General features: G+C 47.9%; 1 protein-coding gene across 1 annotated transcript in view; it reads left to right on the plus strand.

Moving 5' to 3' along the window:
• The first annotated feature begins 446 nt into the window (after positions 1 to 446).
• The window catches only part of LOC123020850 (gap junction beta-3 protein-like), a 17,071-nt gene continuing 3,908 nt past the window's right edge, over positions 447 to 13,609 (plus strand). Inside the window, exon 1 of the mRNA XM_044425045.1 lies at positions 447 to 499. The gene's annotated coding sequence lies outside the window, so the exon portion shown is untranslated. The remainder of the gene's footprint in view (positions 500 to 13,609) is intronic.

The raw sequence follows: 13,609 nt of genomic DNA on the forward strand, positions 1-13,609 counted from the left end.
CCTTCCACTGTAATTCTAAAGAATCTGCCTTCTTCACCCCCAGCCTGTCATCCACCCCAAGAGTCGAGTCCTCCATTAGGGGTATCCCTCAGCCCGCCAAGGCAGCTTTCTGGATCAGCAGCTCCACTGGCCCCCACGCATACTTTTGCAGCCAGACTGACTGCCAAACCAGCTGAGCAAAAGCCTCACTTGCTCCACTCCTCCCTCCGCCCCCTGCACCATTCACTACTCAAAAAGAAGAAAAAAAAAAGGATTCCTTTCCACTTGCACAACTCTGGAAGCTGCACCACACCCTCAGTCCTAACACAAAAATAAGGGAGCTCATTACACAGCAACGAGCCGGGCTCCTTGGTGGCTTCTGTAGGCACCAGAGGGAGAAAGTCTCATGGCATCATAAACCCCAAAGTCATAGCACCCTACCTCCAAGGAGAATTCCCTGCTTTTTTCTCCTGGTGAAACTGGCAAGAACAAGGGAAGTACAAAGAGGTTTCTGGAGCTGGTAAGTAGGAATGCCACTTCTTGCGGGCTTGATTGGAAAAGGATTCAGAAGACAGATGGAAAGGGTATCCCGTCTGTCCTGCTTTAAAGAATATTTGAATGCTCTGGCTTCTTGCTGCTAATAGCAACTAGCCAGGCAGCAATGTTGCCAGGTTCAGCAGAAATTGTGGAAAACCGGTTCTGGCTGAGAAAACCCCGTAAACATGATCTTGAGGCAGATACAGTGTGAGAAATACTGAGGCGGCATTCCACTGAGGCAGACACTTTGATAAAGAGTGGGACCTTGAAATCCAGTTTCTTGGTGCTGCTTCGATCTACCTGGAAGAAATCGGGTGGTCAGCTTGCCGAAGAGCAGATCAAAGCCACCTGGCTGGTAGATTTGCTCTGCTTGGAAAGACGTTGTGCTGTTGCTCGTGCCAGATATGAGGAAGTGTCCACTTCACCCGCTCTGTTTCCTTAGGGCCTGCCAGGTTCTTCTAACATGAAATCTGAAGAGAATGAGGGTCTTTAAGGATGGGGCTTCATACAGAAAAGTAAGCAGCTTTACATAGTTCTCTTGTTGATCTTTCTTTGGGCATGATCTGGCCAAACCTAAACATTTTAAGGTACCATTGGCTTCATTGGAGGAAAGTTAAGCATGCGTTCCATTCTTCCATTAAGAGAAGAAGGCAGGAAGGCAGGAAGGAAGGAAGGAAGGAAGGGGATATCTATGCATAGTCACACAGAAGTCTCTTCTGCTGTTTTCCATGGGATGTATTGCTATTTAAGGATTGAACTTCACATCAAGTATTTTAATACAATCATATACTGAATATTAACATACCTTTTCAGGAAAAGGCAGCCCTCTCGTCCTGACCTTGCTGGTAATGTGGCATGCAGAAAGGGGGAAAACTTGCCCACCTTTTCAGGAAAAAAACACCCCTGCCATGCAGCAGTTCTTGCCCCAGAGGTACCGTTTCCTGCACTTCGCACACTTCTATGTGTGTGCTTAGGCTCGCTGTTGAAAAGTCAGTTGCACAGACATCCTCTGAGGTGTTTTGGCTTGAAAAAGAAAGCAGTGCGTCCAAGCACTTTGGGCAAGCTTCCCCAACCTGACCCGGGCATGCTGGGAATTGTTATCCAACACATCTGGAGAGCATCAGGTTAGAGCAAGATATAGGAGTAGATGGAACTATCAGAAAAACAGAAAGAAACAATAAAGACATTCAGAAAAGGGGAAGCTAAAAATGTGCATGACAAGGGAGGGGCGATGAGAAAGTATACAGATGTGTGATAATCTTAAAGATGCACAGGGATGTATATTTAAAAGACTCGTGTTTAAAGGATGTATAAGGGTATTCTGTATGCTTAAGGAGGAGACACGGCCTGCCATGCTGTGGTCTTCCGTGGGTGCTGTGGAAGGCGAGGTGCGGGCAGGAGGAATTTGTGTCCAACTTGTGCAGCAGAGCATTTTTTGAAGGGACATGTGCTGCCTGCCCGCGAGTTTAGGCAGCAAAATGTCTAGAACAGGCACTGAAACCCCCAGTCACTTTTCAAACCCTTTGGGGTGGGTTGAAACCAAGCAGTTCCCATTTGTTTGGGAACCGATTCCACATGCTGACATATTGCTTGGTTTCTCTACATATAAGATGCTTTGCATTGCATTGTTACAGAATTAAGGTAATGGTGAGCATTCAAGAAGATTTAGAAATATTACAATGTCAGCATGATGTTGCATACCCCATGCCTGGGACCTGGTCTACGCATGAGGTGGGATGGAACGCATTCAGAATGGAGTGCCGGGATCAACCACTTTTGGGAAGCTCTCCTGCACTGGTGGAGACAATGAATTGCAAGTGGAGAATAGCAAAATGGAAATAAAAATTCTAAGCCCACCATCTGGGCAGAGTTGGGCTGTAGGAAGCAGCTTTATAGCAAACTAGTCCCTTGGTTCATCTGGATCACTATTGACAGAGTTTTAGCAGAAGTAGCTCTCCAAGGTCTGAGACCCTCGAAGGTCTCCAGACCTCCCTGGAGATGCCAGGGACTGAACCTAGGAAGCTGGTGCTTTACAACTGTGTTTATTTATTTATTTTATTTATTATTAGATTTCTATACCTTTCCCATAGCCCACTGGGCTCTCTGGGCAGTTTACATTTCAAAAAATATATACAATAAAAAAGGTATACAACAATAAAATACCTGCCATACAACAGTACCAGAAAATCAAACATTAAAAATATAAAAAAGCCAAGAAGTAATCACTACAACAGTCTGATAAATATTAATTAAGATTTATAAGATTTATAAAAATTAAAATTAAGATATTAATAGTATTCCATCAGTTTTGTAAAATCTCTAGCAAATAAAAGGGTTTTCACCTGGCACCAGAAATAAAATAAAAAAAAATAAGGAAGAGTTATGGGCTTTCTTTTTGTGATTCCTTCCCTGACTTGGTGCCTTCCCGATGTTGTTGTTCAACTACCGCTCCCACCATTCCCATGCATCTGGAGGGCAGATGGGTTCAGAAGCGTGAAACAGAAAGCATTCATTACAGTGGTTGCGCACTTTCTCCCTGATGTGGTACAGGCCTTCCCGCTGCCTCAGGACTCCTCCACATCAGTCGCACTTTGTCTCTTGCACGCGTGGATCCCAAGAGCTGCCCACAGCCACATGAGGGATGCATGAACAGACCCCCCCAAAAGGCGAGTGCTTGCTAAGATGCCGAGGAATGTGCCCACCCACGCTTGCCCCTTGCCCACTGATGCTGCAGGCACTGCATATGGCAGACCGGGCACAGAAATAGGTACCAAAAAGTCCAGGGCTCAGGGCCACAGGCCAAAAAAACAGAGCTCAAATCCACATACGCCCATTTGTATAGACACTCATATTCGTAAAGGACCCTGCCTCCTCGGGAGAGCCCTGTCTGTGAAAAGGGGTGTGTGGCCAGGAGAGAGGGGCGCACTGGGCTTCAGAAGAAGATGACCTAATGTCGAGGGGGCGTTCAAGCACAACGAAACATGGGGCAGGGAGCCAGCCAGGCCCAGGGCCTCTGGGGCAAAAGGGGCATCGGAGCCCCTGTTCCTTTATTCAGGGGGTGCCCACAGCCTGCAGAGCAGCATGGCCGATGGCCTCCCAGAGAGCCAGGGCTGAAAGGATGGAGTTGGACTCCAGCCCTAGAGGGCCAACCACTCGCTGCACCGCTGCGGAAGATGGGTGCACAAGCTGCATTGATGCTCGGGGCCACCCAGCATCCTCTGCCTTGGGACTTCATGTCCTGCATCTCCTGAATGCGGACCGCTGGTCACTCAAGGGCATTTTCTTTATACTCCCAGGCGTGCAAGCCAGGCTGACCACACAAGCAAAGCACGCAAGTCTGCAAGGCCTCGAGCTATGCATCAGTGCGGAAAATGTCACAAAGCAGATGCATACACGTGCCAGGCCCTTCAGGGAACAGACCAAATAGATTCGGAAAAGCAAACAAGCCATATTTATTATGAATACTGCGGCAAAAAGGCAATCAACATACTGTTGCACATGGAAGGCAGAATGCTTTAGTACTGTGCAGTACTCATTCAGAACAAAGTGTTCACGCCTTACTTCCGACAGCTTTCTCCTAGGACCCTTCCCTCCCCAAGGCTGAGAATCTTTCTCCCTCAGCTCATACTCAGTTCATAAGCATAACACTTTCAGGATGTGGCTCAAACACTCATCCATGGCCTGGTCCCTTCTTGTTCCCTCTTACCTAGGAGCAGTTCTCTCGCAGCTATATATACACAAGTTTTCTCTTTAACCCTGCATTTGTCAGAACAACGGAGATGCCATCTTCTCCAGCGTGTGTAATATGTAATACAAAATGAAAAAGAAAGCAGGGAAAAGGAGTTGACACTCCCATTCCAGATCTATGCATTTATAGAAGCAACCCATGGAGGTGGCTTATAGGGGTTCCACTTAGCTGCCACTGCTGACAGCTTTTAAAAGATTTCCTTACAATCACATCCAAATTGCTTTTTCAAGCCGTCAGAAGCAGCGGCTGTCCCACGACACACAGGTGCATCTGTAGGGCTGGATTGCGTTGTTTCTCGTTTCAATCGATGCCTTCCAAACTTTGAGGGGAAAAGTCTGCATGAAAATGTATATGGCTGTTTCATACAGGCATTTTACCCTACAGAATGCATCTTGAAACATTCGTTTAACTCACATGCACATGATTTATGGACTTTAATATACAAATTATGATACATATCTGTTGATCAGAGAACTCCACTGCAAAATGTGCAGAACTGCAACATTCAAAGGATAACTGAATTTTGGTTCCTACGCTGATTTAGAAGTGGAAAATTAAAATCAGAATCAAAGCCATGTTGCCCCCATGCCTGATCACTGCCTCCTGTCCATACCAAGGTGTATCCGTTCATTTTGTGCTTTGTGGCACCGTGACTGATCGACGTTATTGGGTGGCGCAAGGTATCGCAGTGGGCGTGGCTTCTCAACCCATGGCCCACCTGTTTCTTGGCTCCACTTGCAGCCCAGGCATGACCTACTTGTTCAGAGCCATCCTGAGAGGTTTCGCATTGCAGTTCATCTGCTCTCCGATTACAGGCACACCCTGCCTGCCTTGTTCATAGCTCAGTGAAAAGGGCTTTTCAGTGCAGACAAAGGAAAACCTGCCCCATTCCCAGTTATTAAAAAAATGCATCTGAGTATCCCTTAGCTCAGAGTGCTCTGCAAATCCATAAGACGAAAATGAATGATGGAAGCTTCCTATTGCATCCGTTTCATTTCAGAAACAAGACCAAGAACTTGAGAAATTTGAAATCAAAGGAGGGATTGATAGGAGGTGAATTTCCAGCGCTTGCTACAGAGAGAATATTGCTGCCTAAAGGAATGAGCTGCACTGCAGGCAGGCAGGCAGGCCGGCAGGCAAGGGAGAAAATCAGGAGCCGCACAGGAGTGAGGTCTCCTGCATGCTTAGCCAGGCAGCTGAATTCTGTCGGCTGTGCCTTTTGCTGCATCCGTGCAGCTTTGTGATCTTGGCTTACCAAAGGAAATCAAGAAAGGAAGCTGCCTTATATGAAGTTAGACCCTTGCACCACCCAGCCTAGTTTTGTCCACACTGACTGGCAGCGGCTCTCCAGAGCGTCATGCAGTGGCCTTTCCCAGCCCTGCAAGATGAGGCCAGGAACTGAATGTGGGGCTTTTGCTTGCAAGTCACATGCTGCAGCTCTTCCCAAATGCCGAAGCAGCAAGTGGTGGGTCCAGTTTTTAAAGGCACTCTTTCATCTGCACCAGGCCTGTGGCTTGCATCATGATGGCCTGCATGTTCTGCCCAAGTTCCAGATGCTGAATGCAAAACATGGTATCCAGCCGAATTCCCCAATGCACCCCAGGTGTCTTTAAGCAAGTGGCTCAGTCTCTGAGCCTCCATCCCCACCTGCAATTCTGAGACAAAAATAATGACCTACCTTACAGCTTTGTTGTATCAAAACATCGCTGATAGAATTATTCTGAGCCTATGATGCTAGATTGTAGACAGGGTCAACTGTTTGGGGCAGCAACAAGGAATCTGGATTTAATTACATCATTATTGATTACGATGAGTATGCTTAATTAAGAAGAGCAAACCAAGTGCAACATACAATTAGTGTGTGGGAGGGATTCATTTTGCTTTTGAGAATGCAGGTTGAACAAAGTATTATTGCTTCAGCAAACCAATTTTTTATCCCTTGATGCATTTTCCTCCTCACAGCAGCCCTGTAAGGTAGGGAGGCAGTGACGACGTCCATTTTCTGTCTGACTGATCATTTCAATTTTTCTTGTGGGATTGAGAGGGAAGGGGCTTCCCAAAGAGTGCAGAAAGAGTCTTGTCTGAAATGCAATCTGCAGCCAGACTAATTTCATCTTTCTTTCCATTAGATCTTGCTGGTGGTTGTCCAGTGCACCACTGTGATATTTTTGAAATGCACTGGGATACAGGTTCCCAAATAAACCTCATTTCTGGGCCATTTCTCAGGGCCCCAGGAATGAAGAGGTTAAGAAGCGATCCTAAGCAGGTTTAGACATAAAAAAAGACCTACAGTTTCTTCTGTCTAAACTTCCGCAGGATTCTCTTCAGAGGTCTTTTCCTCCATGTTCACTGAGCAGTTCACTCCCATTTAAGTACCGCATGGAATGCAGAAACACAGTTATAAACCTGTTTGCTGCAAGCAGGATCTGCATGGCCGCAGTTGTGTGCAGTGTCTGTTGAGACAAACCACCAGAGCTTTGGGAAGGAAAGTGATGGTTGTGGAAAGTGAGGAGCTGTTAAGTGGGACTTGTCTGATTCTCCTGGTTCTCTTAAGATGGGAGTATAAGCAGGTCGCTGGCTGTTAACCCCACATGCTCCTAACTAGGTGGAGAAGGAAAGCTAATCTGTCCACCTCATTGACCTCAAGGTCAGAAAAACCGTGTCTGTGTGTGCAGTTAAAAGAAAAGGGCTGAGTCAGTTTTGAAACTGGCACTCCTAATGATGGAGAACGCTGAAAATGGTGGGAGAGTGGTAGAGATCAAAGCGAGAGCCTGGAGTGTTCACTAATAACAGGGTGGCCAATTTTTGCACCATCGGCTGCTCCTGCGCCTTCATCCAAACCTGGGTCTACAAGCAGCAGCCATGCTGTGAAAGAATTACCTGATGATGTACACAGAACAAGGTGCAGTTGAGGCCAAAGGTCTACTTTTTCCTCATCAGTTGGCAACCCTGCTGGATAAAAGTATCTTTGCTGCGTCTCAGGAATCCAGTAAAAGTAAGACTGAATCAACAAATGAGTCAGAAAGCAAACAAGAAAAATCCTGGGTGACTTTCTTTCTATCTGTTTATCTACTATTGGAAACAAGCTGGGGCACTAATCTGTTTGTCTACTACTGGAAAGAGGGTACACTAATATTTTACAACTGCATCGCACCACACACTATCTGTACTCCTAACGTGCTTATTGGATGACTACCAACATCAAATAAAAATAACAAGGGAAGCACTCAGTTCATTGCAGAACAACTGTTTTCCCTTTTTGTTCCTATCCATCAAAGAGAAATATGCTCCAAAAGATATTAAGTGTGCCTCAGAAATGGTCAAAATAGGTTGAGCACACTACCCTGACACCATCCGGGAAGCCGCCTCTGAAATTCTGCCATCTCGGAGCTGGACTTCAAAGGATGAGCCCCATCCCACTAGCAAGCAGCCAGTGCACCAAAACCCGTGCCGCCCGCCCCCCGCCCCGCTGAGTCGCAACGGGGCCTAGCGAGGGGGAAGGGGTCTGCCAGTGCGCAGACAGAAGCTGAGGTCTTACGGCAGTTCCTGTTGGTGCCCCAGGCTCCCTCTTTGTTGGGGAAATGCAAAGGTCCCATTTTGGGCAGAAAACCCACCAGATCCCCTGGTTTCAGCTTCCTGGACTCTGATCCACTTTGCCATTGCCCAGAGTCCCACTCCTGGTGAGCTCGCCCAGAGCTCACAGGCACCCTCCAAGAAGCGCACGCCGTGCTCTGCACCCGCAGCACCATCCTTCCACGCCGGGCGCTGCCCCCGACTTTGGTGAGGGGGAGGAAGGTTGGCTGCTGGGAACGGTGGCTGCAGACGGCTGCCAGCTGCACAGCCAGGGGCTGCGAGGATTCACAGACTCCCGTTTGGCTCAGCAAACTTTGCTGGGCAGGCCAAGAACGAGAAGAAATCTGCAGGTTCTGCAGGGACAGATACCACCTAGGAAGGCCTTTTGGCAGTTATAGGCGGCCTATAAATGTGTGAATAAATTAAACATAAATAAAATCCAAATGGGTTTATCCCAACCCTATTCCCCATCTCTCCCTAGGCACAAGATGTCACGGAAATTGCTACCACTGTGCCTTGTGTCCTGCCATTGGATGCTCATTAGTTTCCAAATCTGAAGGCTTACATGCATCTGTCATTGGGGCACTTGGATGGCACCCTAAATGCACTGAAAGCAAGAAGCATTATTATTTTGCATTGTCCTCATACAGTTGCCATCAGTACCTTTTAATTATAATAAGCATTCCCATAATATTTTCCAATTAAGTGGCATAATTCTTATATTCTGAACATCCTCATGCCCCCTTTTATCCCTAGATCACTCATAATTAAAAACTGGAATACAAATTCCAGTTTCAAGTTCTGTGTGTTTTGCCAGACTTCAAGGGTTTGTGACATTTCAGTTCGCTTCCTGCAGAAACGCCTTTTGGTCCAATCTGATTGACGCTAAGTGCAGTGAGCAAATCGCAGTTGCGATAGGAAAAGAATCAGTGGTGCAAATCATTAGTCTAGATTAAGTTGCATTGCACAGATGCTAAAAGAATAACAATAACCCAATGCCTGGCAGCATCCCAGCAGTCTGCCCATCAAGACAGTCAAGAGTAAGATCTGCTTGCCCGTTGTGTAAACTTCATACCCCCCCCCCCACCATGTGGCTTCCTCTGCAAACCATGGTGAGAGTTAACATTTCCCTCCATCTGTGCCTCTCGCGCCTCCATGTCTCCAGCTGATGCTACAGGGATAGGTCAGAAGCTGCCAGCAGGAGGCCTGGCTCACTTGGCTCTTCAGGTCTTGGGTAATTATCCACATAAAGGAAGATTGATATGAACGATTCAGCTTTGCCTGCATGTGGCCGGTTGCTGCCATGTTTAATGTCTTAAAACAGGCATTTCTAAGTACATCTCCGATATTTTTCTGGGACTGTTTTGCTTCAACATCCATTCTAGAAGGACACACAAGCTGCCAAATAGGTTTGCCAGCTTCCCCTGCTAGTACTGTATCTGGCCCTCAACAACGAGCTTGGCACAGACAGAAAGGTAGCAGGTGCTGGATTAGACCAGAGGTTTATCTCGTCCAGCAATCTGTTTGCGCGGAGGCCAATCAGGTGCCTTTGAAAAGCCTCTAAGCAGGGCGTGGAAGAGACGGCAGCTTCCCACACACGTTGCCCGGCCAGTGTCTCTGATACTGGAGGTGACAGAGAGTTGGCACAGTTCCTCACCACTGGCAGCCTTTTCTCCTTCCATGAATTCTCCTGCTCCCCTTCTGCCGCTGTCCGCATGGGTCGCCCTCCTAGCACAATGGCTATTTTTGTATGAGGATACATCTTCATGCATTTGGTTGTGTGAGGGCACACCTGCACTCGGAAGGGCCAAAGGGCCTCTGGACAGAGGCTGGCCACCACGGTCCTGGGGCTCCCCACTGCCTGCAGGAGGAGGGCTGGTCTACCCAAACGAGCAAAGGCCGAGCTGCTCCAAGCCACCAGCAGAACATGCATCCGATGCACGTTGGGTTGAGATACGCTCTGGGTCAGGTCTCAGATTGGCTGCCCAGCATCCCCAGGCAAGGCTGGCCAAATTCCTGCCTAAAACTCTGGGCAGTCCTGCTTGTCCGTGTCGACCTGAAAGCACCGGAAGGTGGGAGATGCTGCTTCTGTGTGACAAAACATCGGGGCTCTCCACAGTCCCCTTAAAGACTACCGCAGCCAAGAATCAGGTGGTTCTGTCCCAGCCCTTGGTTTGCTCTGTGCTTTGTCTTGTTTGTTTGCCCCCCTCCCACCTCTTTGTACAGTGATTTGTCACTGGAACTTCTAAAACCTGTTATTTCTCTGAAGCGATGCAGCCCATCCTGCCGCGTGTCCAAGCATCATTTTCTCTGGGCCAGGAATAAATACAAACCATGCCTTAACTAAAAAAAAACACAGAGCAACATTTCTTTTTAGCCATTACTACAGTGTTCCCCAACCTGCTGTATTGGACTACAATTTCCAGCATCCCCAGCCAAGCAGAAGGCAGGGTACTCATCTGGGGAGCTCCGCCATTTGGATGTGTTCCATTCTGATGCTCAAATAGTTCAATTAACAGCTTACATGCTTCACAATTAATGGGAAGAAAACAAAGGAGTGTCAAGCAGTTGTTTAACAAGAAGCATCGCTGCCCAAACTAAGCTAAGCTGGACAGAGTCTGGAGTGGCCTTCAGACAACCAGCTGACTGAGCTGGTCCCCGAAGAGCACTTGGCTAGGAGGAAACAGCAGCTGAAAGTTTTCACAGCGAGAGGAGCATGGCCAACTGCTAACATTTGCATCTGCTCAAAACACAGTTGGAAGGAAATGGGAAAGCTGGCAGCCCTACAGCTGAGTCTTAGGGTGATCAGAGCAAAGGCCTACCAGCCTGCTCTGGCTTCCACAACTTTGTGTATGAGGGGATTTTACGTAAGTGCAGCTTTTCATACTGGCATAAGAGAACCGGGACATGCAGAAATTCCCTCCAAGACTTTATTACAACCACGCCTCTGGATTTGGGAAACTGAGCTTCTGCTGGCCTACGGAGGTGAATACCACCCACCACTGTGGTCCAGTGACCCAGCAGAGGCTGGCTGGCATGCCTCAGTTCTCACCAGGGATGGCTGCTGCCGGTTTCTAGGCCTGTGCCAAGCTTGTGCGTGTGGCTTTCATCGTGCTGCTTTGCACGTCCCTGGCTGAGCAAGAGGGTGTGTTGGATCCAGGCTCCTGTTCCTCTCCTACGTCCTCATTAGCTCTTCACCCTGTGAGCTAATTAAGCCAAAGAACTGCAAAGAAGCCACCGAGACTGTGAGTCAACGAGAAATAATTGCCAAATCATTACTTGGCTCTTGTCTTCCATCCCAGATTAACAAATGTTGTGACACCAGCAAGTTGGATGCCCTAAATAAAAGCAGAGGTTCCCAGGTGGCAAGGCAGCTAAGGCGAACCCAGCCTGAGTCATTTGCATTTGCACGGGAATTGCTGAACCATTCCATTTAGAACAGAATTCGGTTCAAAATGTGATGTTCACTCATAGCAGCAACCGCAACAAAAATCTGCCAAAGGTTTAAAAAAGGTATGTATGCAAACTTTTAAGAGTCCAAAAGTCACAACCCAGGGCCCTTCAGTGCCAAGCGCGCAGGCACATGCTCCAGGTTTGGGCTTACCCGTGGCGAAGTGTGACAGGGTATGTAGCTGCAGGGTGCAGGGCAGAGGCGTGTTCCAACCACGTAAAACCTAGCGCTTCCCTCATGTGGAATCCATGCAATCCTAAACACAGCCTTCTGTTCACCATATTAGAAAAATATAGTCTGAACCTAATGTTCATTTTATATAATTTCACTTTTGCACTGCATTTGATGGACAACATAGTTTGTTCAGTTTTATGTATCCCACACTGTGTTGTTGTGTGCTGCTGTCTCCAACTTAGGGCAACCCCATGAATGAAAGTCATCCAAAATGTCCAGGACAGCTCCATTCAGCTCTTCCACGTTCCAGGCTGCAGCTGCCTTTAGGGATTCAGTTTGTCTCATATTTGGTCGTCCCTTCTTCCAGGCAATCTGCCTTAGTATGATTGCCTTCTCCAGTCAGTCTTGCCTTCTGTCATGTGTGCAGGTTCTGGCACACTTCCAGAGCCACACACGAGAGGCTGACCATTCTGGGCAAACAGACAGCACAGAATCCGAGGAGGAGGAGGAGGAGGCTGGCCTCTTTGGCAGGACTGACAGCTCAGGCTCTGATAATGAGATGGTCGTTGAAACAGAATCAGCTCCAGCTGCTGTCCAAGCCCTGCTGCACCCACCTGTGCCTGCTAGGGGAGAGATTAGTGCCAGGGCAGCCGAGGGACCCAGTCAACCCACCAGTGGGAATGAGGAAGAGCAACATCTGAGGGAGGAGATTCAGAGATGGGGAAGGTCTGAGCAGGTGGACCCAATAGTCTGCCATCACAGCGTAGGTGGCCCGATGGGTCTCTGGGGAAGGAGCACAGGTGTGCCTGATTCCATAGTGCTCCTAGCACCAGGGACAGGTGCAGAAGTATCCATAAGCAAAGCTTTGGGTAAAGAATACTGGAGTGGGTTCAACATTTTGCTTTGCATATGCTCAGAGACGTGTGTGTAAAATAAAGACCCTTGGCAAAGGGCAGCCGGTGAGATTATTGCTACTGGGAGGGAGAAGCACGGCTCACAACACCTTCTCATGAGGTGCCCAAAGCAAGACAGCCTCCGTTTTGTCATTTTTGCTCCTAGGCAAAGCACACCGGTCTGGCTTTTATAAGGAGGCAGTAAAAAACTAGACAGGCAGGTAGGAAGACTATCAGATTTGGCTCCTACAAAGCCGAGGGTGTGGAGGGTTGATGGGAGAGGAAAGGAGAGCGATTGCAAACTCTAGCTGGCAACAGCATGTATCTTGGTTGTTTTGACCAAGAAGTTAGCCTGGCACAGAAACTTCTATAGGAAAGTGTCCAATGGCAAACTGTCTCTCTGTCTGTTGCTGCAAGCAGCCTTTGTTGGTTGGTTCTGATGTTAGCAAGGTACAAACTGAGAGAAAACCATTCCACAGGTGATTTGAGAATAATGGGGCAAACGTTGTTTGGCCATCCATTGATTTGCAGTCACAGAATTTGTACACGTACATTTATGAGTACTGGCATTAGTGAAATTTACATTCCCAGAAGTTTTGCTTCCTCCCAAAACTCACAAATCTTCTCAAAATGTATATGTTCATGCTTGACCTCTGGGGGCTTTTTGCATTTTTGATTAGTACATTTGACTTTGTGCAAAAGTGCACAGGATTTTCCAAAATAATCTGCAAGCCCCATGGACTCTGTGTGACCTGGGAAAGACTGTCTTCTGCAGAATTCACAGGGCAAGCTCAGCAAAATCTTGACTTCTTTGAGACTTCTTTGTGAATTTCTCCAGCACCTCTAACCCTGGTGCCCTGGCTGAATTCCACCCTTGGCCCTAAGCCCCTTGTGGAAAACAAAGCACGGTCTTCAGTAAAGTCGGACATCTGGTCATCCTGCTTGTGGGTTTGAACCCTGGTACACAAGCAACTAGCTACTGATTTATCCACTACTGTGATCAGGTTTGATTTGCTGCAGGAAAGACTCTCTTGTTGTTGTTGTTAGTCATGAAGTCATGTCCGACCCATCGCAACCCCATGGACAACCTTCCTCCAGGTCTTCCTGTCTTCCACCATCCCCCGGAGTCCACAAGCTCACACCAACTGCTTCAGTGACTCCATCCAGCCACCTCATCCTCTGCCGTCCCCTTCTTCTTTTGCCATCTATTGTTCCCAGCATTAGGCTCTTCTCCAGGGAGTCCTTCCTTCTCAA

This window comes from Varanus komodoensis, unplaced genomic scaffold (assembly GCF_004798865.1).
Source record: "Varanus komodoensis strain SLA01 unplaced genomic scaffold, ASM479886v1 scaffold15, whole genome shotgun sequence".
Classification (NCBI taxonomy): Eukaryota; Metazoa; Chordata; class Lepidosauria; order Squamata; family Varanidae; genus Varanus; species Varanus komodoensis.